General features: G+C 48.8%; 1 protein-coding gene across 3 annotated transcripts in view; it reads left to right on the top strand.

Moving 5' to 3' along the window:
* The window catches only part of LOC119383158 (transcription factor Sox-5), a 450,853-nt gene that overhangs the window by 221,128 nt on the left and 205,422 nt on the right, over positions 1 to 24,303 (top strand). The window contains exon 2 of one of the 3 annotated variants that reach the window (XM_049412430.1): positions 12,546 to 12,659. The exons of the other annotated variants lie outside the window; for them this stretch is intronic. The gene's annotated coding sequence lies outside the window, so the exon portion shown is untranslated. The remainder of the gene's footprint in view (positions 1 to 12,545; positions 12,660 to 24,303) is intronic. 3 annotated transcript variants of the gene reach the window in all.

Here is a 24,303-nt window from a genome sequence, read left to right as displayed (position 1 = left end):
AGCGGCGGGCGGCTACTGGAGTCTGGGACATCGAAAAGGAAAACGCGAGCGCGCGCGCCTGCACGTCTCTGTGCATCGAAGGATTAACCAGTGGGCGTTAGGCATGCATTTATGCGTGATTCATTTTTGCACTTTGCATTGACAGCGAAAGGAAAGTGCGAACACTCTGTAGACGAGCGACGCTCTGATGAAGCACCGGCCGATATCAAGGACGAATGCATTGTTAAGAAGAGCGCGTCATAGTATACAAGAAAAACCTGCAAGTGCGATTTTCCACGCACCTTTCGACGCAGAAACGTGACGCATGACGTCTATACCACCACCAAAATTTGAACGAAAGGTAAAGGTTCGGCCTGGCGTTGCGTAATTATCGCTATTTTGACAGTGTCACTGGTTGGCCCGTGTCACTGCATGGGGTCCTAACAGATGCCGTGCCGCTTCGCGCTTTTAACTACTTTGCCAGAATTACTACTGCCAGAACCAGGGTCGACATCGACGTGCCGCTCTACCAGTGACGTCATGCATGACGTTTCCGCTCAGGTCACGTGACTCTTCCGCACGTGACGGTGACCGGAAATGTCGCTACTGCGCTCTTTAGGATGTGGAAACGCGCGTTCCAGGGCTTTTATTCTGGACACTATCAAATTCCGCCATATTGTCAAATTTCGTAATGGCGACATTTCAAGCCAACGGGAGAGGCCGTAGCAGCCCTCCGGGCCAATCAGAATTGATCAATGGCGGAATTTGACTATGTCCAGAATTCCAGAATAGCACCCCAGGAAAGCAGCCTGCCCGGACTAGTTCGAACGGATTCATACGTATAAGTGGCGTGACCTCGTATATATATAAAAGCGTCCGAGCTTTCTCGTCGCCTATTGAGAACACTTCGTACAAAAGTGACTTCGATTTAGCAACACTGTTTCGTAAGACTCAGCTGCGTGGGTATTTACACGGGCTGGCTCGTGGAGCTGTCTGTGTCTGACGTGGCGGCAGTGCTGTACGCCCCCCCCCCCCCTGTTACAGGATGCAATCGCTAAAAGAAAAGCTCTCCTCTCTCGGTTGCGAGATTAGATGGAGCCGTCTTTTCGGGAAGCTTTTCTTCATTTTTTTTTTTTACTTTCGGTCTTCGTGGCGTCCGCTCTTCTGGTGGTGACGGCGCAACTATTCCGCCAAGTCGATAAGCCGCCACAAAGACGGCGCGAAATACGAGCTCTACGCACGCGCTGTGCTCGGCGAAGTGTTTTAGTTGAGTGCAGTACTTATTGTACATAACGGGTGGAAGGAGTATGCAGTCCTGAGCTCTGTTCCTGCCAAGCGATATTGTGGACCCAGTTCATTGAGCTTTTATAAAAGTATGGCAACTTTTTATACATAACTGGCGTGAACACGCGAACAACGCAAAACAGTCCTGTCCTGTAGTCGTGTTTGTAGCTTCTCATTCGACGTCTTTATTTATTTATTTATTTATTTATTTATTTATTTATTTATTTATTTATTTATTTATTTATTTCGAATCGCCTTACTCGCTGACGTCGCCGCCGAAGCACACGAACGTCTATTTCTGAAGGACCTGACAACAGCCGCTGCATTATGCAAGTGCCTTTGTAATTGCAACGGTCTCGCCTACCCCATGTAACCTCGGCACAGTAAACACAACCACACTCTATAAAGACAGCCACACACCAACCGACATCTAAGTTAGAAATAAGCCGCGTACAACAGTGCATGTATTCGTCTTTCGTGTGGAGTGCAGGAGACTGGAAACTCACGAACTCGCATACAAGATGGCTGCGGGTGCTCGCGGCAACAAAAGGAACGGCGAGAATCCAATTGACGTTTCGTTAGCGCCCAGAGCACGGCCGCACTGCTCGCTGACCCAGTTGAAAGTGCTTTCTCTTTTTCCTGGTTGGACGTACGCCAGGCATATAGCTGGCGCGTGCGCTGCACGGAATTAACGGCGGCGAGGGCAACGCGTCGCCTTCTCGTGGGGGGTGCGAAAAAGCCTGCGAGATGACGAAATTGGAGCTCGCGTCGGGTACTTCTCGTCGACGCTCGCTCTTCCGTTATCGCCTCAGCCTGCTCTTTCTCGACCGTACACAATACGGTCACGATCGAGCTCCGTTGGCTTCTTGTTCGACAATGCATGCAACAAAATAAAAAGACAGACACATTCGTTACAGCCGCTTTCCGTTGACAACTTGGAGTGATAGCCTATCCCGGACTATGGACTTTGGGGATTAGCCGCTCGCCTTCCGGCCTGTGTTTGCAGAGCGAGCAACAGTTACAACCTCCTATATATGCGACGGAACATGGGCAGGGCCGGCGTAGACTTTCGTGCGCGCTCTTACACACATAGTATAAACCTCTGCAGTTTCGTGCATAGACTGCTCTGCGTCCTTCGGGGATCTGTATAGGTGAAGGTTGGACATTAGCAAAAACGCATACATTGTCTATTCCTTCGGCCGCGGGGCTGTCTTTTGTGGTTGCCGTTCCGCGCCGGGACAAAGTTTGTTCGACGTTCGATGAAAAGGCTTCCTCCTCCTCCTTCTTTTCCCGTTGATTCCTTGCGTCTTTCGCGTTATCGAAGGACGAGAGCTCGATCAAAGCGTGAGTCCAGCGTAATTGTAGCGTTGTATACTGTTTTCCCATAACTTCACTGGTTATTGGAGCACTTGGGTGGCGCATTTTTTTCTTTGTGTTGGGCACTCGCGAAGCGGCAAGCGTAACGGATGTTTGAATCGTTTCCTCGCGTGAACGCCGTTGTTGTCGTACAATCGAAAGCGCGTCAATAAACAGGAGCATATAGATATAGTCGTTTTCTTAAGCAGTATATCATCGTTTATTGTAAGCATGCAGGGCACGTACTGCATGGAGCCGCAGTATAAAATGTTATAATCCGATTTCGCGTGCTGCGCAGATGCATTCGAAATCCGCCTTCAGCTTTTTCGTGATTGGGGCTGAACACCGGGTGACCAGTTCTGAATACGTAGTGCGCCACGTGCAGCTGGCCGGTGAATGTGTTATACGTGTGGGTACGTGGCATTTCGCCTGTCGGATTGCGCCGGGCGTTTCAGCATTCTAGCCGCAAGGTATACCGTCGAGGGTCGCCTGTGCATCGTCGACGGAGGTGTATGGGGACATAAACTCAAGTGGAGAACTATGGCAACTTGAGAGGCTCGTGCTCATTCATCCTGCAAGTCTGTAACACGCTGAGCAATATCGCGAACCATCAAAACACGAATTGGTACCCTTCACTTCCCTCTGAAGCATCCTTATCCTCTCCATCGTCGCTGTTCACACACACATACACACACAACACACACACACACACACACACACACACACACACACACACACACACACACACACACACTATCTATCTATCTATCTATCTATCTATCTATCTATCTATCTATCTATCTATCTATCTATCTATCTATCTATCTATCTATCTATCGATCTATCTATCTATCTATCTATCTATCTATCTATCTATCTATCTATCTATCTATCTATCTATCTATCTATCTATCTATCTATCTATCTATCTATCTATCTATCTATCTATCTATCTATCTATCTATCTATCTATCTATCTATCTATCTATCTATCTATCTATCTATCTATCTATCTATCTATCTATCTATCTATCTATCTATCTATCTATCTATCTATCTATCTATCTATCTATCTATCTATCTATCTATCTATCTATCTATCTCACACACACACACAAGCGCGCGCACTATTCGTTCACTGCGGTCTTAGCTTCGGTATAGACGATGATAAGTAAGACACGAATGTCTTCTTATTTTTGTCTATCGTGACATGAATGAATAACGTCATGAAATCTCGAATGCACTAACTCAACGATTTTCATGCGTTTGCGTCTACCACAGCAGTGTTCGTTTAGTTCTTAAAGGAAGAAAACGGCAAGGATAAGAGCCCAATATAGCTGCGCCGAAAGCCATCCGTAAAATAGTCTATATAGGAGAGGCTTCGAACGGGAATTTTTCACAGTTCAGCGTGCCGACTACGCGGAGGCGCGCGCCATTTTCGCGCGAACGATCTCGGGCGGGGCGCACTCAACGAGCCATCGACGGGCGTCACGCTCGGGCCACGGAATGTCCATAGTCCCGGAGGAATAGGCCAAGAATGTTGCGTGTGCTGCTATACTGCACGTTGTACTGGCTCCATCGAGTAGAGGAGGAGGAGGCACAGCCGGGAGCGACGCAGCACGCGCATCCATCATCGCCCAAATGAGTCTCTCAACTCTTTGACGCCTCGTGGGGCGATACGAGCCTCCGAGAGCGCCGCGCGTCCCCCTTTCGTAAAAACTGCAGCTGCGGGCAGGCAGGCAGGCAGGCTGTCGAGCTGGTGTTGTGTACTGCGAGAAACGGAACAAACACATACACGCACGCACGCATGCACGCACGCACGCACGCACGCACGCACGCACGCACACACACACACACACACACACACACACACACACACACACACACACACACACACACACACACACACACACACACACACACACACACACACACACACACATGTGCGCGCGTAGTCCTCGTTTTGGTCGCTGTACACTACGTCCCACAAGTAGGAGGGTGATGGTATATTTTTGGCCATACAACGTATACGCGCACTCCGTTGTAGTATGGATTATAGCCGCGCTTGCGGGGAGTTACGGGGGCAGGCGCATTGTCGCGTTTCAGCGATGCCTTTATAGTAGGCGCCTAACAATAGTACGCTGCAGGACTTCCTGTGCCCGTGCCGTAGCTATGAGGAATGAGTTCTTGCGGCCAAACAATGCGAGCGCTGTTTACAGTTGGCGAAAATGGACCTCGAGACGAGCGCACTCACACCGCGGGGCAATGAACGTCTTAGCGAGTTTTTTTTTTATTTTATGCTTTTCGCTGGAGGGCAACGCGATTTGACTTTGGATCTGCTGAAGGCTTCGTTGTCATATTTTGGTAACTTTTCCTTTTCTTTATTTTTGTTCATTTTAAAGCGACTGTTGCTGGCGAGAGTCCAAGTGAAGGAGCGTTGCGTTTCTTCGTAAATGACGTAACACCGTGGTCTCTCTCCTTTGGATATTGTCCCACTCTGGCGTTTGTTGGCGCTTGGCGCTAATGAATCCGTGTTTCTGCGGCTCTTTTCTTGTAACAGCAATGCTTTCGCTACCTATACTTGTTTGGTTCATGCTGCAGCATGAACATTGGGAAATCTTGGCTGTTAAACAAAGAGAAAGAAAGGGCATCGTGTTAGCTACATTGCTGTGAAAAAATGTCGAAGCCAAGTTTAGATAGCTTTCAGAGGGCCCAGCACCCGTGAATGTCCTTTGTTATTATCTGTTTGTAAAATCACTTGATGAGCCGTTGTTCTTTTGGTAACGGCAGTAAAGGAACAGCAGTCTTATTGGCTGGTTCGCATAAGCATTTGCGCACGCACTTCATTTAGTTCACCCGCGCATGCGTACCATTTAGATGAAATGCTCGTTAACTGTCCTTATTTAGGACGTTATAGTGCCTTCAACGTGAATGAGGAGTCTTTCCGCGCGGCGTTCAGTGTTGTAACGCGCTGTGTGCCTTGCGCCCAGCTCCGAGGTACGATACGGCTTCTATCACAAACTACGCAGTGCCGAAAACTTTAAAGCCATCTGCCTCGTTTATATAGTTCCAGCGTTGTTCTTTTAATTGTCTATATATACTCTCCACATCCCGCCAATACCGTTGGTTCCGTGGTTGACGAAGGGTCCAGAGCAGACTTGTCGCTCGGTCTAGTATATCAGCAAAACTGCTTCTCCATTCTGCTAACAGAAGCATCTACTTCACTTTTCGTTTGCCTTTCTTCGTTTTTTTTTTTCTTTCTGTCTTTTGATGTGCTGCTACTCAATCACACAACAAAGAGCCGCGAGTCGTAGGATCTATATTACTTCCCCACAATGCTTCAACGCGATGTACGGATGCTACACGGCCCTCTCCTGGTTTTCAGGTCGTATACATAAAGGACTCTATAAACAATATCAGAACAATGGAAACGAGACAGTGTTTAATATTACCGAACGAGCCTTGCTATCCTTTCCTCCTGGGCACATGCCCTACGGTGCTGCCCGTCACACACTGTTGCTGTGCGGTCAAACTCCCGGTGCGTCGGGTCTGGCCCGCGGTCGTCTTTTGTTCCCGTGTGGCGTAGGCCGAGTCGCCGCAGCATGCTTCGCAATGCACCACTCGCAAGCCTTTGTGTGTGTTCGCGTGCGGCCAAATAGAGAGGAGGGTCTGCAGCGTGGCTGCGTCAGAGCACTCGCAGCATCGGGGCCGACGCTTGTCTCAAAGGCCAGTCGTTGTTGGGTGCGAACGGCGAAGTCTGGTGGTGGGCCTGCTGCTCAGGCTGCTTCTTCTCATTGCTCGCCGCGGTCTGTTGCGGCTCGTAAACGGAGCCGTCCCATCCCCTTCTATATAGCAAGAGACATTGGCGGGCCGATTTTTCTTCCCAGCAATCGGCGGCCCGACTAAAGACACCCAGACCTTCTGGCGACGTCTGGAGCCTTTGTCTGCGGCGCACTTGCCGAAGCGCCCTGCAGCGAGCTCCTTTCTGGGCCGATAAAAGCGTGCATCACTGGCGGAGCCCGGACGGATGGGGAAAGTGGTCTGCGGGTTATTTTCACGCGCGAAACGTTCACCACTGAGAAGCGGCCCTTCTGTCAACTTCACGCAAGGCTCCAGACAAATCACCAAATGTCCTTCCAACCGCACAGTCAAGTTTGATTCGGGCAATTTGATTAGTCCGCGTGAATCCGTGCCCCAAAAGCGGTGCACGGATTTCTCTAAGGAACATTTCTAGGGCGACAGAAGAGAAGGAGAGAGACACGCGACAAGGTTTTGTTATCCTGTGCCGGTACAGTTGGCAAGCCTGCGGTTTCGCTCCGAACATGTTGCCGGCCATCTGGTTGTACCATCCCAACAGATGAGAGAGCTGAGCGCGTTCTGCAGTGTATTGGTTCGTGGGGGCCCTTTCTAGACGCCATGTCGTTCTTTGATGAAGCGGTTGTGTAAATATTTAAATCGCGGCAGCTGGTGTGAGAGGCGGCGCTTAACCATTCAATAATTAACGTATTCGCACAAATGAACCCTCACACAGACACACAAACGAACACACGCGCACGCACTAGAACTTTTTATATGCTAAAATATTTCCTGTAAGAGCCAATTCTAGACAATTCTGACGCTCGGAATATTATTAACGGCAGCGGACCAATGGCAAGGGAAACTCACCAGCGAAAAGCTCTGGGCACTTGGTTCTACGTGTACTGCGCGCAGTGGGTATCTTTGATCGCTGAGATAAAGAGAACGTGCATGCAGCTGGCATGTATTAGAGGAAAGATGAATGTAGTGAAGGGATTTAATTGTCGTATTTAACGTGCTTCACTGGAGAAATGCGGCCGATTTTACGCGTTACACGAACACATATACACACGAAAGAAATATCACCGTAAAAGACTTGGTGCAATAGCTATATTCGCGGCTGTCTTGTGCTCGAATAAAGTTATAGGTGTTCCCCCCAAGTTTGAACGACCCCGCAAGTCTCATTATCACAGTGCGTCGCATTAGGCAAGCGTCAGCGTACGCTGGCAAGCCCGTAAAAGATAAGCGCACCGTCCAACTCGTAACCCGAGTCCAAGCAAACGAGCGCCTACGCTCCTGACACGGCCAGGTGATCTCTTATAATGAAATCTTTGCATCTCGGGACGGACCCGAAAGAGGCGACATTCCTGCGGGAGCTTCAGGCGGAAGAACAATTCGTTTAGTCCAGATTACAGATCTATCAGGCTTAAATGCAGCTTCACGGTTGCCGTCCCTTTTTGTTTATATATTTCTTTTCGCTGGACACACGCGTAGGCCGTGCATATCCAAATGGAAGCACCCAGCAATCGTGGCGAATCAAACGAGTGGTCCGAACAGTGGTGGTACGACTTCGACCAAGGTGGCTCGGAAGCGTCGTAAAAATTATCAGAACGGGAGGCCCGCTCACCTCAAGCGCTGCTGCGAGCAAGCCTTTCTCTCTCTCTCTCTCTCTTTTTTTGTATCTCGCTCTTTCTGCTCCGACGCTTTCGACAAAGCTCGTACTACGCATACACACATTTTGCGAGTGAATCGTTAAGTCGCAACTTATCTCACCGGGCCGTTTATCAGCCCGAAGCTAGGTGCACCCGCGTTGGTGGTGTCGGTTTTTTGCCTGTTATTTCGTTTCTCCGCCATGCGCGCGTGCATTGCAGGGGACAAGCCTATCTTTATCTTCCCCTCCTCTCTCTATCGCAGCTTGTTTCGGCCCCCTCTTAATTTTCGCGGACCCCTCTATTCTTGTCAACTCGACCGGTTGCGTTGGTCGAGACGACCTGCCCTGTTCCCTTCGTTCCCTGGCCGCAGTTTTATGTATACGCGTCTTGCCTAAACGCCGCGGATCGGCTCGCGCCCTCACCTCCGATTTTAGTCTTTTTTGTTTTGCTCTTTCTTTCTCTCTCCCCCGCGGTGATTTGATGGAGCAGCGGAAAACGCGCCTAAACACCGCCAGCCTCCGTATATATAGCTACCGCGTCTCCGCTCACCGCTATCGGCTGTACCTGCGAGAAAGCTTCTGCGCGGCTTGACGTATTGCGGCATTTAGATTAATTACCTCCCGCTCGAACGCGGCGCGAAGCGCCCCCGTCGCTTTTGCGCGCGGAATTCTAAAGTATGCAAGCAACAAAAAACAAAAGACGGAAGATTTCGTTTTTAGAGATACCATCTTTATTTTCATTTTTATTCGTTAATTGTTCCTTCAGTTCGGTTGTTTCGGTCCCAAGCGGCCTATTATTATGTAGGCGAAATGCTGTTGAACGAAATAGACGAAATGCCGTATACGAAATGCTGATGGTGTCCACTTCAGAGCAAGGTCGAAGTGGGAAGCGAAAATAGAGGCGCTCCTTCGGTTAGCATTCCTGCGGTGGTTTCAGGCTTATATATTTGCTTGTCGTCGCAGCCGAAACTGTGAAAACACGCTGTGATACGGCCGATATTTAACGGTCTTTTCAGCAGCTATAGTCGCCTTCGTTTAACTTCTCTCGGTGCCTAGTAGCTCCGTGCAACGAGCGGTTTAATTTTGTTTAGGAAGCCAGGAGCCAGCAGTCGCGTGCAAAATACACTTCGGAACTCACCGCGTTCAAATCGCTGCGCCGCTCGCTGACAGCGTTTGATCATTAATCCTGAGGCAAACGCCTGCACCTCTCATCCGATCTGTATTATACATCTTCACTGCTGCATCGCGTACGTGGTTACAGTCAGTCACGAAAACTTACCTAACTGTTTGTTGCGAGCTGTTCCAACAAAGCTAGTAAAGAAAAAAAAGATGAATGCATATTTCTAAAAAGAAAACGTGGTTTATATTCGCAGGAACATCTTATTCTAGAAGAGCTCCTCGTAAGATAAAATTGCGGCTAATCCTGATGGCCAACGTATAGTATTGTTAGTATTCACACTAACGAATTAAAGGCCTCGGGATTTCGGCCCGAATTCTTTGAGCAGGCCTTTTTGGTTTCATCTTTTACTGCTTATGGCGTTTTTTTTTTTCCTTTTTTTAAAGGAAATAATAGGAGCTCTTGGAGCTAGCATTTTCTTCTTGAAGTGCTTCTTTCCGCTCATTGAAACGCGCCACTACGATCCGAACGTATATCGTTACGTAGTTTTTATACAGAACAGCAACATTCTTACAGATTACGCTGATGTTATCAAAGTGCGCGTAAGGCAGTTGACAGTCGTTTTTTTTTTCGTTTTTCATTTTTTCATGATTAGTGATCTTTAACATCGGCGAGTTAGCTTCTCTGAACAATTTGCGTCAGAAGTTCTCTCTCGGAAAAAATTCTAGTGTAAGACGAAGTGGCCTTTTGGGTTGGTTAGGGTAGGTTATGTACGTGGTACTATATCCGGGTGGCGCGAGGTCTCCCCTGCATCTTCTCTAGACCCCAATAAAGTTTGCATCATCATCATCATCATCATCATCATCATCATGTCAGGTCAGGTCAGGTCAGCTCTCGTTCCGTTGTGTCTTTTTCGTCCGTGTCTGCTAGTGCTATGATAACTTTTAGTGTAAGGCGTTCTTGTGAATACGGGGGCCCACAAGTACACGTCGATGAAGCGCATAACGCAACTGCAGGGAATAATGACGAAGTATAGGCCTGGCGATTGCTGGCGGCATCGCTAAGGGAGAGTGAAAGAGTTTGACGTCGGTAGGATTCGGTGTTCGCCAGCAGGCGTATACATGCTCCTCCCGCGTTGTCATCTTTGGAGAGTTGTGTGCCCTCTTCTTCGCGGTCCGTTCGTCGGGGTCGTGGCAGAGGGTAAAAGAAAGAACGACGCGGGACTCGTTTCTTCCCGCCGCCACGGCGTCAACTATAGCGGCGCCGCATATCGCATCTCGAGGTTTGGTCGCTGGAGCGCGACGTTACCACGACGACGACCGGCTTGGCGCCCCAGCGACGGCGATGTTTCCTTCCCGCACGTGTACACACACGACGGAGAGTTGCGGGCGGGGCCGCCGCGTGCGCGGCCACAGAGACGACATCGGACCGAGCCTTTTCGCGCAGGGCAATGCACAACATCCGCGCCGAAAGGCGAGGAAGCGAGACGGCGACGACACGCATTCCAGGGGACCAACGCCGCGCGCTTTGCGATTCTGGGAATCCCGCGCGCACATCTTCGGAGAGGACTTCTGGTTGTTGCCGAGATGATGCGGCGAGGGAGGGAGGGAGGAGAGATGCCGTGTCGCGCGGGTTCTTCTTGTTTCGCCGGCATTTCGCGCTGATTTATGCCGCCGCGACGAGGTGTCCTCTGCGCGTACACGCGTGAAGCTCGCAGCACAGCTTTATACCGTGCCTTGTCGTCGGGAGTGTCTCTTCAACAAGGGCGACGCGAAACACACACACACACAGGCTCATGGATGGAGCGCGCCCATATTATTCGCCGGGAAAGAGCGCCCGATGCTCGCTTCTTCCTTCTAGCGACGACGCCTGCTTTTATCAATGCTCGGTCGGTGCCGTCGAAGGGTCGTCGTCAGTGCGTGTGTGCGGGAGCATGCGGCTGCCTTCCTGCCCGTGTGCGCGCCCGCCAGTCTCGTGGATGTGCTTCCTCCTACTTGTGCCTCCCCCCTGTCGCCGCGGTTGTTCCTGCCTTCGCCCTGTATCATCTCCTTCTTTCTTACCCTCCCCTCTCGGCTGCTTCGTCTTCGTGATGCATCATTCATATTGTGGTCGTCGTCGCCGCGCGACCAGCGATGCGTCGCGTCGACACGTAGGCGCGCGATATATGCTAATGGAGGTGCGCCTCTCCCCCCCTCCCCTTCCACCCACCTCCTCTCCCTATTCCCTGGCTCCTTCTGTAGCGCGCGCACACCCAACGCTGCCGCCGCATGCGGTGTGCGCTCGCGATGCTCATTTGAGCGCGAGCAATTCCTGACGGCTGATGCGCTGTTTCTTTAGCCTGCCACCAACCCCTTCCCAGTTTTATATACGATCTCCTCTGCTATCTCTTCCCCAACCTCTCCACCTTTTACATATCTCTCGAGTGTAGTCGCAGAAAGAAGCGTCTTCATCTGATTTGTTGGAATTCTAGTTCCGAGTGCTGCTTTTTCGTGCGAGCCGGTTTCCGCTGTTTCTGGCATCGCGTTGTTGTTTATTTCGATTATTTATGTTTTGTTGGGGGGAGCCGCTGCTTTTGTCCCTCCGTCGGTGCTTTTACCGCCACTCGCTTCTCTCTTGTCGGCGCAGAGGCGTTGACGCGGACACGCTTGCATGGCTTGCGAGTGCAACTACAAGAGCGCGCAAGCGGCTGGTGCCGTGGCATGCGCGGTGTTACCCTGTCTTTCGAAAGCCTTTACAAGGTCTGCTCGACACCGCTTTTCAATCTTCCGAAGTTTAGAACGTCTCTGGTCACATCGCAGTCGTACGCTCAGTTACAACCTATGTACCTAGTGCCAACGATGTGCTAACACGCTTTCGAAACGTGCACAGATTTGCCGCTTTGTAAAACGCTTGCATTAGCGCACTCCCATGATACCCGAACCCTGCAATGACTGGATGATATCGGCGGCAGAATACAAAGTAACAAACATTGTATTGGCTGCGCGACTTGCATGTGTGTATGTATACGTGCTGCGTGTTTAGGCAGAAAACTTATCGTGTGTTGTTTGTCCGGCATTATTATGCAATAGCTCTGAATGCTCGCACGCGCTGTGTACCATTACTCACTGTTACCTTCATTTGCAATACACACAGATGCGTTCAACAGTTTCATTTAGGAAATGTATATCATTGAAGGCGTTGCTGAGCAAACGTCGATAATGTGAAGTGAACGTCAGGAAGGGGCCATTAAACTACATAACGATTATCTCATTGCGCGATTTGTCATTGTGTCGAGTGATTGCCACAACCTAAACGTATAAATCTTCATCTTTTTGTTTCGCCCTGCATATACTTACGGTGTTCTCTCATTTTGTCTTTTTGCAGGTAAGTCCCCACCATGCTGCCTGTCTCTTCTGTCTGTGTGCTGACGTGCGTTAAAGAGATCGTCGCGAGCACCAGCTTCGGGGACGGCTAAAGCCTACAGCCTCCCCAGCTCAGGTTCGGAGACTCCTTCTCGCTGCTCGCACATATTCTTACACACCGGCCTGCCCCAAGGCAGTTTCTTTCTTCCTTCGAACGGGACCAACTGCAACGCAACACGCGCGCTAGCCCAGTTATACATATAGTTGCGTGCGCTGTCGACCATTCGCTTTCGCCTTCACCGCCGAAGCTTCGTACTAGAGCACAGAAGAGCCTTGCACCGCGTATATGTCTGTGTCGGGGAATCTTGCCCGATGGCGGGATACGTGCGACCTCCTTGAAGATTGCGTGTGTGTAGTATATACGTGCTATACGTTATACGGGCAGCGCGCGCTTCCGTGACGCGTCGATCATGACAAGACGGATCATCCGTGCAAGGCTTTCTGGTTCGGCCTTGTTTGTTCCCGTGGCGCATGCGAGCGTGTTGCGTGGTCGTGGACACGTTACTTCGGCTCCTCTGTTGTTTCAATTACCCGCGGTGGGTGTTTGTGTATGCACACGGCGCTGTCTGAAGCATCCCTCCCGCTCTCCTTTCATTTCGCGTGTTATGGGTGATGAGGTTCTTTTTGTACAGGAAATAAAAATAAAGAGTGAGGGGGGGGGGTCGTGGAGGTGAAAGGGCTTAGTTGACCTTGCCCCCGCGGTGACCTCCTGGCGGTCGGGTGCCGGGCACATGTTGTGTCCATTAGAGGTGAACCGGTTTGTCGTCGAGTGCACCGTCGCGGAAGTGTGTTGTTCGGATGGCCGCGTCGAGCGCGCACGATCCGAGGGCGCGCGCTGCCACTGCTGTTATGTAGACTTACCACACTGTTACGGACGCAGTCCCCATTTGCGTGCGTGCGTGCGTTTATCAGTGGCTTCGTTGGCTGTCTGTTTAGCAAAAGGAAACTGCTGCAAGAAACACATACCGCGACTCCTCGTAGGGATGCTGCGGCGCTGATTGAAATGTTCTCCATGTAACGAGAATTTTTGAAATGTTTGCTGCCCTGCAGCGGCAATCGCAGCTACAGTGCTGACCGCTTCTTCCTCATTGGTCGGTCAATCAATCAACCAGCGTTCGTCGCTTAAGCAGACTTCTGTGATGTGTGAGAAAGGCATACTTTACATTCCGTCAAAACCTACGATATGCATCCCGCGATTGTTGCCCGAGTCATCTAACTGTCATTCAAGATCTCTCTGTTTCTAGGCACCCACAGTACAAAATAAAGAACAAATTTCATATAACCAGACGTATATCACCGTGTTCAGCCGAACGAGTATGCGTCGCACTCGTACCCGCCTACCGCCACTCCTGTTGTATCGTACCACATTTTGCTCTATAACGTCTCAACACCAGAAAGGACCGTTGCCGTCGCACCCGCCGGAGCTGTCGCGAAACCACGCTCCCGTCCTGGCGCGCCAACGGCAGCAGCGCTGTGTGCAGGCCTACGGAGTGACGTCATCCCGCCGCGCGTGGCGGAACAATAGACGCGATAAATGGGGGAAGACGCGCGCTCGAGCGCCCGCGTGTGTTTGTATACGCGGTGGGTAGAAAGTGGGAGGGGGGGGGGGGCAGAGGGGGTCTTGCTGTAGTCGAGATTGCGCCTAACAGCCGTCGCTCGCCGCAAGGGTCCATTGTGTCGCGTGCCGGCGCGCTCGGGTGAGCACGGGGGCTTCTATGCGGTACTTGTTGCCTCCTATTCACGGGAGCGACGCTCCTTTTCTCTCGCTCTCCTCTTCTACACACACACACACACGTATACACGCCACCCCACCGTCGAGGTAATCGCTCTCCGACGTGCTTTCTATTTCACTTTCACCGTTGTTCGCCCCCGCTATGTGCCGGCCGTCCTTCCATTCTTTATTTGTAACATCTCGCGAGCCGCTCGTTCTCCATTTTCGCTCCCGTGCCGTGTGCGACGCGTCTCCTCTCATCTTCTCTTCACCTTTCATGCCTTCATTGTATCCTCCTGTTTTCTATACTCGTGTTTAATTTTTCGCTTTCTTTCTCACTGCGACGTCATTTCGTACGTGCCGGGATTTTCCTTTCACTGAGCAGTCTCTCTGACGCAGTTTCACCTGGCGTAGGGGTATCAGAGAGTAGGTTCAGTAATGGTACGCGTGTTTTATAGCCTCTGATTTGGTAAATGAGCATGTAAAGACCTAATTTACTTCGCGACGGCTTACTATGACAGGTTAGGCGAAGCGTCGTGCGTCTAGCGCCGTGGGTGCCGTTCCTGTAGTCGACAGTGCGAGATACCTTCTGTGGGGGCGATCGTCATCACACGTATATCTCGGTCGATCGATAGTTCTGCACTTATGATCACTCCGTAGCCATTCTGAACAGACTGTCTTCACAACGGATCAGGTATTCTCAGAGGATCGGCGCAACCCTTACAAAAATCCCATATATGGACATATATAAAAATTCCCATATATGGCCACATCAGGAATTGGGCATATCAGGCCCATATATGAATATTCGCCATATATGTGCAATATATAGCCATATATGGCTTGATATGCCCAATTCCTGATATGTGCCATATATGGCCATATATGGCCTGATATGCCCAATTCCTGATATACCCATATATGGATGAGGTCTATATATGAATGCAAACCATATATGGCTTTATATGGGTACTTTATATATAGCCATATATAGATGACTGCTACATATGAATTCCGCTTGTGAGCACGGCATAAATTAAAGCTGCAGAAATCATTCTACAGCTAGAATTAATGCTCCATGATTATTGGTGCCACCCAACGGTCTGCAGTAGCAGTCGTGTTTTCAACACGAGGGTTGTGAGCTGTTTCACTGCCCTCCCAAGAAAAATTACAGTTATCCTCAAAGCTTTATTGCTAGAACTGTCATTTTGCTGTTCATTACTGTTTGGGGTCAGCACATGACTGTTAGTCAAGTTATTTTAATGTATGGAGACATTCACTGCACAACAACAGTTTGGCAAGGCAGCTAAGATTCAGATCGGTTATATTCTTTTAACATGCACGATCGAAGCATTCTGTGCCCATGTAGCTAAAAAGCGTGCAAATAAGTTGCGCTCTAGTTTCTTTTTAGTGATTTCATTCAGGCTATATCAACTTTTCACGAAAAGATACATTGTGTGTAAATTGAGTGCTTATCGACATATTCTATTCAGTTTCAACAGGGTGGCTACTTGGGCTGGTTGGTACTGCATTCTAAAAGGAAAAATACGTTCTTTGTGCGCAAAACGTTTCAGGAAAGACAGATAGGAGTGCGATCTGTCCTATCTGTCTTTTCTGAAACGTTTTGCGCACAAAGAACGTATTTTTACTATTCAGTTTCATAAACACATTGTCCACCGTGTTTTTATTGAGAATATTTTTGCGTGTCAATTGGGATTCTTTTGCGAGACAAATTAAATTATCTACTTGCCACTGACCATGTGGACTGCGTGTGCATTGAATGATTTAGGGGACATGATATTTAACCTTTATGGAGTTCGACCAATAGCGGCTGGTACGCAAGCTTGTGATATGCAAGTATAGTGAAAAAATGGCGGCTATAAGTCTCTGTGCGAGTAGAAATGGAGTGACATTTGTTGAAAACCAGACGCTAAAAAATTGTGTTTTCAAAACGTTGCCTGCTTTTGATACAGCTACTAAAACATTAATATTTTAATCAGTTGCAAGCCCTAAGCAGATCAGTCGGGTTTAATTTGTCGACTTGTACAAAATTACGTACAGTGCTCACGGATTCAAAGGCGAGATCACATTTTTTAGTATAACGACTGGTATGCGCAACCGCTCAAGATAACCACATCATATCACAACTAATCTGGTCTCTACATATAATGTTGCTCTGGTCTACGCGTTCGAGTCGAAATTACGCCGATGTGACCCGAACTGAAGACGGTGGAGACGAAAGTATATGCGTTAATTGGTCCTACATTGTCCCGTTTGAATCCGTGAGTACTGTACACCGTCTTCTAGAATTGCCCTCGCAAGACGTTTTAGCCGTGTGCACTTATCTTCAAGACAAGCGTAATTCTAAAAACAAGGTAAAAGCTGGGCGAGAACCGACAATTTAGGACACGGGCACATAAATGTCATGACACATACTTGAGGATGCGGATTGCCAACCGTTTTTCATTTATGTTTTTTTTTATTTTTACGAAAACTACAATAACACGAAAGCCATAATTTAGTTGGTACAGCGCTTGCTTCCGATAAATTGGGGGAGTCATGTCTGGAAGAAATAGAAAAAACAAAAACAAATGGTGTTGTAAAAATAAAATAGCTAGAATACGACGTCTTAATCACGTAACCACAATTATTATGCAGTCATATACTAATCAAAACATGCAATGCACTACGCTTTGTGAGTTTTCATAATTTTTGAGTACAGCGTAAGAAGGCAATGAAAACGATAAACTTACCTTAAAATTTAGCAGAGGCTGTGATGTACAGAGCCAGTAAATCCAAAGGAGCTTAATCACAACTTAAGACGACCACACTTATCCGTACAGCTTTTCAGAAGGAAGATGCGAGGAAAACTTGCACGCAAGCTAAGGCGTCCATTTTTCCGCACCAAAAGTTAACGATGGTCAAACCAACGGCCTCTCCACAAAAACGCACTTGCCTCTGCATCCACAATTGCACCACATGCAGAGAAGTAAATTCCTCAGGTCTGCGTTGAAGTCAGTGCAAAATCAAATCAGTCGCTGAACACGAAATAAGAGCAAGAGAGATCGCAAGTGACGAACATTAGCCGCGCATGCTGCTTCCGGTCAGCAAAGAAGCAACAGCGGCGCGGATGGATACAGCCTCGATCATGATGCAGCGCTAAGGTGTCCGTGAGATCACCAATTTACACAGTTGTCGCTGCAGTAAATTTTGCGAAGCTTATTGGCAAACAAAGTTTCAACTCTTCATAATTATTAACGCGATATTACCACCTTACAAGTTAAACTTTTCGTGTGCTATTTTCTTTATCGCAACCGTAGATGGGCCACGCGCCTTCTGGTCGTCTGTGTTCCTGCGTGCAGTGGAAGTTTCCAGTATGCATTCGCCGAGTTGCTCACCCCTCAGACCGGAATCGCTTGTCCACGCTTGTGTCCGCCGAGTGCAAGCAGCCCCGCGTTTAACTAGTCACGCGGGTTTCGGGACAATAGGGCTCGCTCTATCCCCGCTGGCTGCCGAGAGGCACAGGTGCATGTCCTTTGAGGGAGGCGTTCGTAGAATCTGCAATTCGCTGCTTCACGTACGCTGGCTGCCACGACGTGTTCGATCCGGATATTTATCTTTCTTCTCATGCTTTAATAATAATAATAATAATAATAATAATAATAATAATAATAATAATAATAATAATAAATGTACTGTTCCTACAACCCCTAGATGAACGTTGAATCAACGATATTACTCCCATGGCAAAAATCATATGGCCCAATTGAAACAAACGGGTGTGTCCGCGTACCCATGAGCCGCTGCGCGCGAGCGTGTAATTATGCATGTGCGCGCATATGTATACGTATTCGCGTATAGTTCACAAGCATATGCGCCACACTGTTAGTGTTGAAAGTACATAGCCCCATGTAGTTTTATTTATTACGTGGCTGCTCTACGGAGCGCTGTAAATAGAATGGCCAGTCTGGTTTATGTAAGGCCCTTAATTATTCACAAAAACGTCTCGTGATAAATGCATTTCCAAGGTAACATTTAAGGCAATTGGTGCACGTTATTAGCGATCCCGATCAAGAAATGACACGCACAAAATAGAAGTCTGGTGAGTTCGGTGTTATAAAACTGCAGCATTCTGAGCGCTTAATAATTGGTGAATTAAATGTGCATCGTGTGTGCGTCAATTGGACACTTCTTAACGTATACCCCTTAAGTATGTATCGAGTGAGGTTCAACTGACGCTTTGCTTTCAAACCTCGCATCAAATGAATTCTTGAATGTACTCATTACAAATGGACATTAAGGTGACGATCTGCACATTCAAGAAGTTGATACGCAGCCAAATGAAACGCAAAGCGCATCCTTGCAAGACATGAGCACGACACCAATTTTTAATGTAAGCATAAGGCCTGCGAGTTGTACTGTCTCATTTTTTTTTTTTTTAAATACTGCCTAAAATATTGCTCTGCGCATACTATTATGGTAAATGTTAACTGAAAGTGATCCCAGATGTGAGTAAACAACGTTCACAGAAACCTCGTTAAAGAAGTGTCCAGCATATAGCCATCACAAACTTCGAATTATCAGCAAGTTTGTCCACTGATGTGCGAGATAAAAAGCTGCATTAAAACTAGCATTTATTTAACCATGCATTACTGTGAACAATAGAAGTTGCATGCATGGCGTTTTTTATATACCACAACAATACACATCGGCTTGGTTAATGAGAATAGCGAGGTTTGGGAGCTTGCATGTATTATATGTGCGGACAGGATAGCGCCCGTGTAAAAACATCTCGTATATATAATAATGACGTCGTAATAATTGCCACTTATTGTTGGAAACCTAAAGTTCATGTAAAACTCAGTACAAGCTATACACGCGTGAACCATGCACTGACACGTACATATACCTTATTATTTTATCTTTTAAGATTGCATTGCAACAATGTTTATACTTGATACTCTTGTTGGTGTAGATACCAATTAGGCCACTTTCCTGTACGTATTGCCATATATGACAATCCCATATATGTTAGTAACTCGTGCCGTATATACGTTGTTCATCCCATATATGGTAGCACAACCCCATATATGGATCTACTTGATGTACATATATGGTGTGGCCGTGCCATATATGACAGCATTTCACTCTATATATGGACCAGCCGCGCCATATATGGCTGTATTTGTCTCCATATATGGGCCAACCGCGCCATATATGGCCCTATTTACATCCATATATGGTAAGCGGTAGCCACATATGCAGACATATATACTCATATATGGCCGCATATAATTTATATAAGTGCCATATATGACATTTCCGTAAGGGAAAGCGTTAGGCGCGCGGAGAATCTGGCAGAACAAGATATACAGGGACGTCGGCTGTATAGTCCAAGCCAAAATAACGTCAACAGGTTTTGGAGTCGACTCGTCGGACACGCGTAAACTTTAGCCAGTCGGGCCGAGCTAGCGTCGAAGTGATACCAAGGTCAACCCGTCCGCAAGGAGTTTGGGTTGATTCCTCGATCCCGCTCGATAATGTGTAGGCGTTATATGAGTTAGAGCTGAGTTAAGTGCAATGAGCTCGTCTCCTAACTCGACTCGCTCTTTCCGAATTCATGTATATACGCTAAGATCCTCACGAGAATGTTGTAGCGATGAGGCCCACATGAGCAACTTTAAAAGAATAGACACAATTGTTTACAAATATCGAAAACTTCCACCGATCGGCTCTAATAAGAATGTATTTCTCACGTGCATATTTCAGTTGAAATTCACATACATCACCGCGTTTCGTATCCGAGTGAAGCCGTGAAAGCGGCGTTGCACTGTACAGTACTGAGCGTGAAAGAGCGCCGAGACGGGACAGAATACGAAAATATGTACCAACTGGCCCGCCAATAATCAGCGTTGCTGTACCGTATACGTTGTTGCGACAGCTCTTCAGTTACCTCATGCGTGTGGTTTATTGCTCATACGCACACCTGTTTGGGTGCATGCTTTATTGTAAATTATTTCCCACGTTTACAAACTTTTACGTTATACCTTCGCTGTATTAGACGAGTTACAGCTGGGGCTGCAGACCTAAGCGATGGCGTAGCAGATATACGAGTCAGTGTCACTGCTCTACAAAAGTAAATAGGTACGCAGGAAAATGAAGTTTAATGTATGAGTGTATGAAGAGTAGCGGACAGAAGCAATCTGAAATATTGGGGCAGCGTAATGGGAAGTGCAGCGAGCGTGTTTATGGAGAATTGCACGAGTATATATGCGTTTCTTGGCGCATTGTGTAGTCATACGCGGTCACTTGTGTATAATTTTGTCGCCGTGCGAATGCTCATGCGTTTTGCATAATCACCAGAAGCCGTGCGGTCATTACTAAAAGAAAATCTGTCAATCAAAGAAATATGGTTATAAAAAGGAGCCTTTTTTATTCTGCTGTTATGCTATGTTTATCGCTGTGCGGACTCGCGTCTCAATAGGGTATGGGACACCATATCTCCGCGTAGAAGAACGCTCGACTCGCAAACTATCAAGGATGTGACGTCGCCGTCATCGTATAATTATGCAGCTCTCACGCTAAGCGGGGTAGACGTAACGGCGTCTCTATTAAAGGAAAGCGTTTGGCAATTGCAGGAAACCGGCATGGAAGTTGAAGGAAGGGGGAAACAAAACGATGCAATACGAGCTGACTTTAAAAAAAAAAAGAAAAGCTAGGCAGGCAAACGAAACAAGAAGGGAGACAAAAGCGACCAGGGTTGGCTTCGGGGGTACGGATACCGCGCGGCGGCGCTTATTTGGGGAAACAGGGCCAGGAAAGGCTGGCGGCCCACTTCACCCTCAACTATACAGCCTTCCACCGCGGCTTCTCTCTATTGTACTGTGGGGAATTAAGTCATCCGGCGGCCCGGGTTTTCCTCTGGAGTGGGTCGCCGGGGTCGGCGCTCCTCCGCCGCCGCTGCCACCACGATGGAAGGCTGCATAATTGAGCGCGAATCCCGGCGCCCCTTTCTAACCTCCCCCTTCACTTCTTGCTACTCAGTCGGCGGTAGCCTCCCTCTCATTTCTCCCTCTGTTCATCTCACGTCTCCATCCTCAGGCCGCGGGCTGGCGGCTTGGCTCCCGCGCTTCACTAGCCCGTCGCATACACGTGTGTGTGCCAGCGCCATGGCAAAACGGCGGTGCATGAATTCGTCTCGCAATTCCAAAGCTCGCGTGCCGAGTGGAGAAGGAGCTGCGGTCGGTCGCAGCACTCATTGTGGTGGCCTCAGAATACACCTCTCTTTCTCTCTCTCTCTCAGAGAGCTTGCTCGATTCCCACTCCGCAATTTCACCCGTTCTCTCTTTTGTCTCCTGTGCCGGGTCACTCTTGCATTTGGCCTGTTGTTCTGCCAGAGTCTCTGCTGCCCGATTCCGCTACCTTCTACCCCCTCGTATCCTCCTCCTCGCTCTCTTTCTCTAAGCGTTCTGTCCGTGCGTATCTCCCTTCCGCTTCCCCTCAATGCAGATGTGTATTACGCACGAACGCCAAAGTACACGAGGAAAGGACAAACTATGGTATGCATTCGGCGCAGATTTCTGGTTCTCCGGGCATCAGCGTCGGCGTATGTAATGGTTTTTTATGCTTATGCGGCGTTTGCCCGCGCAGTAAAAGAAAGAAAGCGTGCCCAGTCTGGCGGTGATTGTGTGGCATACATGCAGGCAGAAGAAGGCCGCGCCGAGTCGGAGGTAATGGGTGATTTGCTGTGCCGGGAGCATGACTGGAGCGCTGCTTTTAACGACGTCGTAATTTAGACGCGGCTTCCACCTCTGCGGGGTCCTGCCATCCGCTGCGGCCCGCCGCAAGACCCGTTCTTTCTCGCCATTTATTTGATTTTTTCCCCCTCCTTAGTGCTCGAGGCTTATGCACACATGCCAGAGGTGGACGAATAGGGAAGAAACATCTGTGCTCTGGAAGAAACGAAAGAGTAAAGGTGGAGTTGATGACGAGTCGTTTCTTCACCAGTAAGTGCGTTCGAAGTTGGCTAGCAGATATATGCCAGAGATGCTGATTGGTCGATTTCATTGATTGGCGCGATACTTGTTTCACGTTCTCTCGGTGTTTCGGACTTCATCAGTAGGGTTTTCAGTCAGACGCACTTACAAGGACTTGGGAATAAAGACGACACCGATCGTTGGTGTCTTCCTGTGTCCTCGTCAGTGCATGCGCTTGGATGGAAACCCTCCTCAGGATGTGCGACCAACTATAGCTCAGGCAATCACTTATGTTTCGGACTTCTTTGCGCCGTTCCTTGCTTATTAGTGCCTCACGTTCACGTCAAAGCCGTGTTTTCTCCATCAAAATCATAAACTGAAGTTATCCGTGTATGCCTCTAGTTTGAAGGGCCGTACACGCTTAGATCTCGGATTACTCCGGACAATCGACTCAAACCAATTTGCATGTATACATATCTGTCAAGTATACGACGCGCTGCGAGGCGAATAACGTCCATTATCTGGTCACGGCAATCTTTCGCTTAATTAAATCGGCCTCAAGGCGTGTAGTAGCGCACGCTTGTTAAGCTGCTTAACGGACGCGCTGAGATTCGGCGAAGGGCTTTCTCAATACATGCACGCATGGTCGCAGCCCCGCTGCCCTCGCGGACGATAAACCCTGGCCGCGCAGAACTTTGCTCTTACTGACTCATCGGCGATCCTTATCTACCTGTTATGTACTAAGGAAAATAACATACAAGAGCCGAGAATGAAGATGAGAAGGAGACGATGCGCACTCGTTTGGCTTCTCGAGTGCCTTGGAATAACTCACGCTATGCCCGCGCACGAATTCGCGCACACGCAAGGGCCTATGCATCCATGGGGTATGTTGTTTTCAATCCGCTGAAGCGTATAGTATGTGCAAGAGAGTGAACGAAGCCTTGCGTACGTGATTGAAGCTTTTACTCCTGCATAACTCTCATTGACTGTACCACGTCACTCAGCAGGGAAGCACGCTGCAGCTGAATCGCGCCAAACCCGTCGTGACTCCCACCCGCTTACTTCCACCTTGGCGCGAGCGAGTGAGCGAGCGGGTAGGTGTGGGTCGTTAATCAGACGCTAATTGCTTTTCGACCTGGTTTACGCGGCCGCGATGGAAGGCCGATAGTCGCCGCCGTCGTCGTTGTATAGCAGCGATTCTTAAAAGGCTGGACACCTCCTCAGTTCTGTTCTTACTCGTTTCTGCTGTTCGGTTTTTGTTTCTCGCGCCGGCGCGCAGCTCTAATCTGTACCGCGTTATGGAAGGTCTCACACTCTCCCCCATTCTCAGCGTTAGGAATACGTGTCTTTCTGTCCAGCGCTGCCAGATTGATCAGCTCTCCCCCTCTCTCTGAATCGAGTCCCCGGCGCCCTTCCGGCTTCTACTTGGCGCGGCGAGCTTATCGTCTTCAATTAATGCGCCTTCGGTGTTTCGGGTGTCCTCCGCGACGCGTCAGATTTTCTTGTTCTTTTATTTCCAGGATCGAGAGATAAACTTGTCGCCTCGGAAACTGTTGCGTTGTGCAGCGCGGACCTGCGTCGTCGAGAACACGCGTTCACTCCTTTCCCTTCTTCGAGCACCGTCGTGTAGTTTAATAATTCAGCCGCGGGCATATACACCTTCGGGGCTGCCGCCATTCGGGTCTAGGTCGCTCAACCCGATTAGCCCCGGAAACGTGCGGTGAATAGAGATCCCTTACGCCTCATTGCGTAGCTATACCCGGTGGGAGGGCTGCGATAGGGCTTAAGCTGCGGCCTGTGGCTGAGAAATAAGTAAGCAAAACGAGCTGCAGCCTCTTGTACCATAGTATAACTAGGGTCTAGCCCATATTCCTGAGTAGACACGATTACACCAAAAATTTAAGCCGTGAATGCTTGCGCGTGAGTACAAGTGCGCGGCGGCGTATTACGTCATTATGGCGAAAGTTGCGTCAGAAAAGAGGGCCATCCTATACCATGCATGTAGATGAGTTTGGGTCATAATGTTGCAATGG

This window comes from Rhipicephalus sanguineus, chromosome 2, assembly GCF_013339695.2.
Source record: "Rhipicephalus sanguineus isolate Rsan-2018 chromosome 2, BIME_Rsan_1.4, whole genome shotgun sequence".
In the NCBI taxonomy this organism is placed as follows: domain Eukaryota; kingdom Metazoa; phylum Arthropoda; class Arachnida; order Ixodida; family Ixodidae; genus Rhipicephalus; species Rhipicephalus sanguineus.
This window is presented reverse-complemented; position numbering and strand designations above follow the sequence as displayed.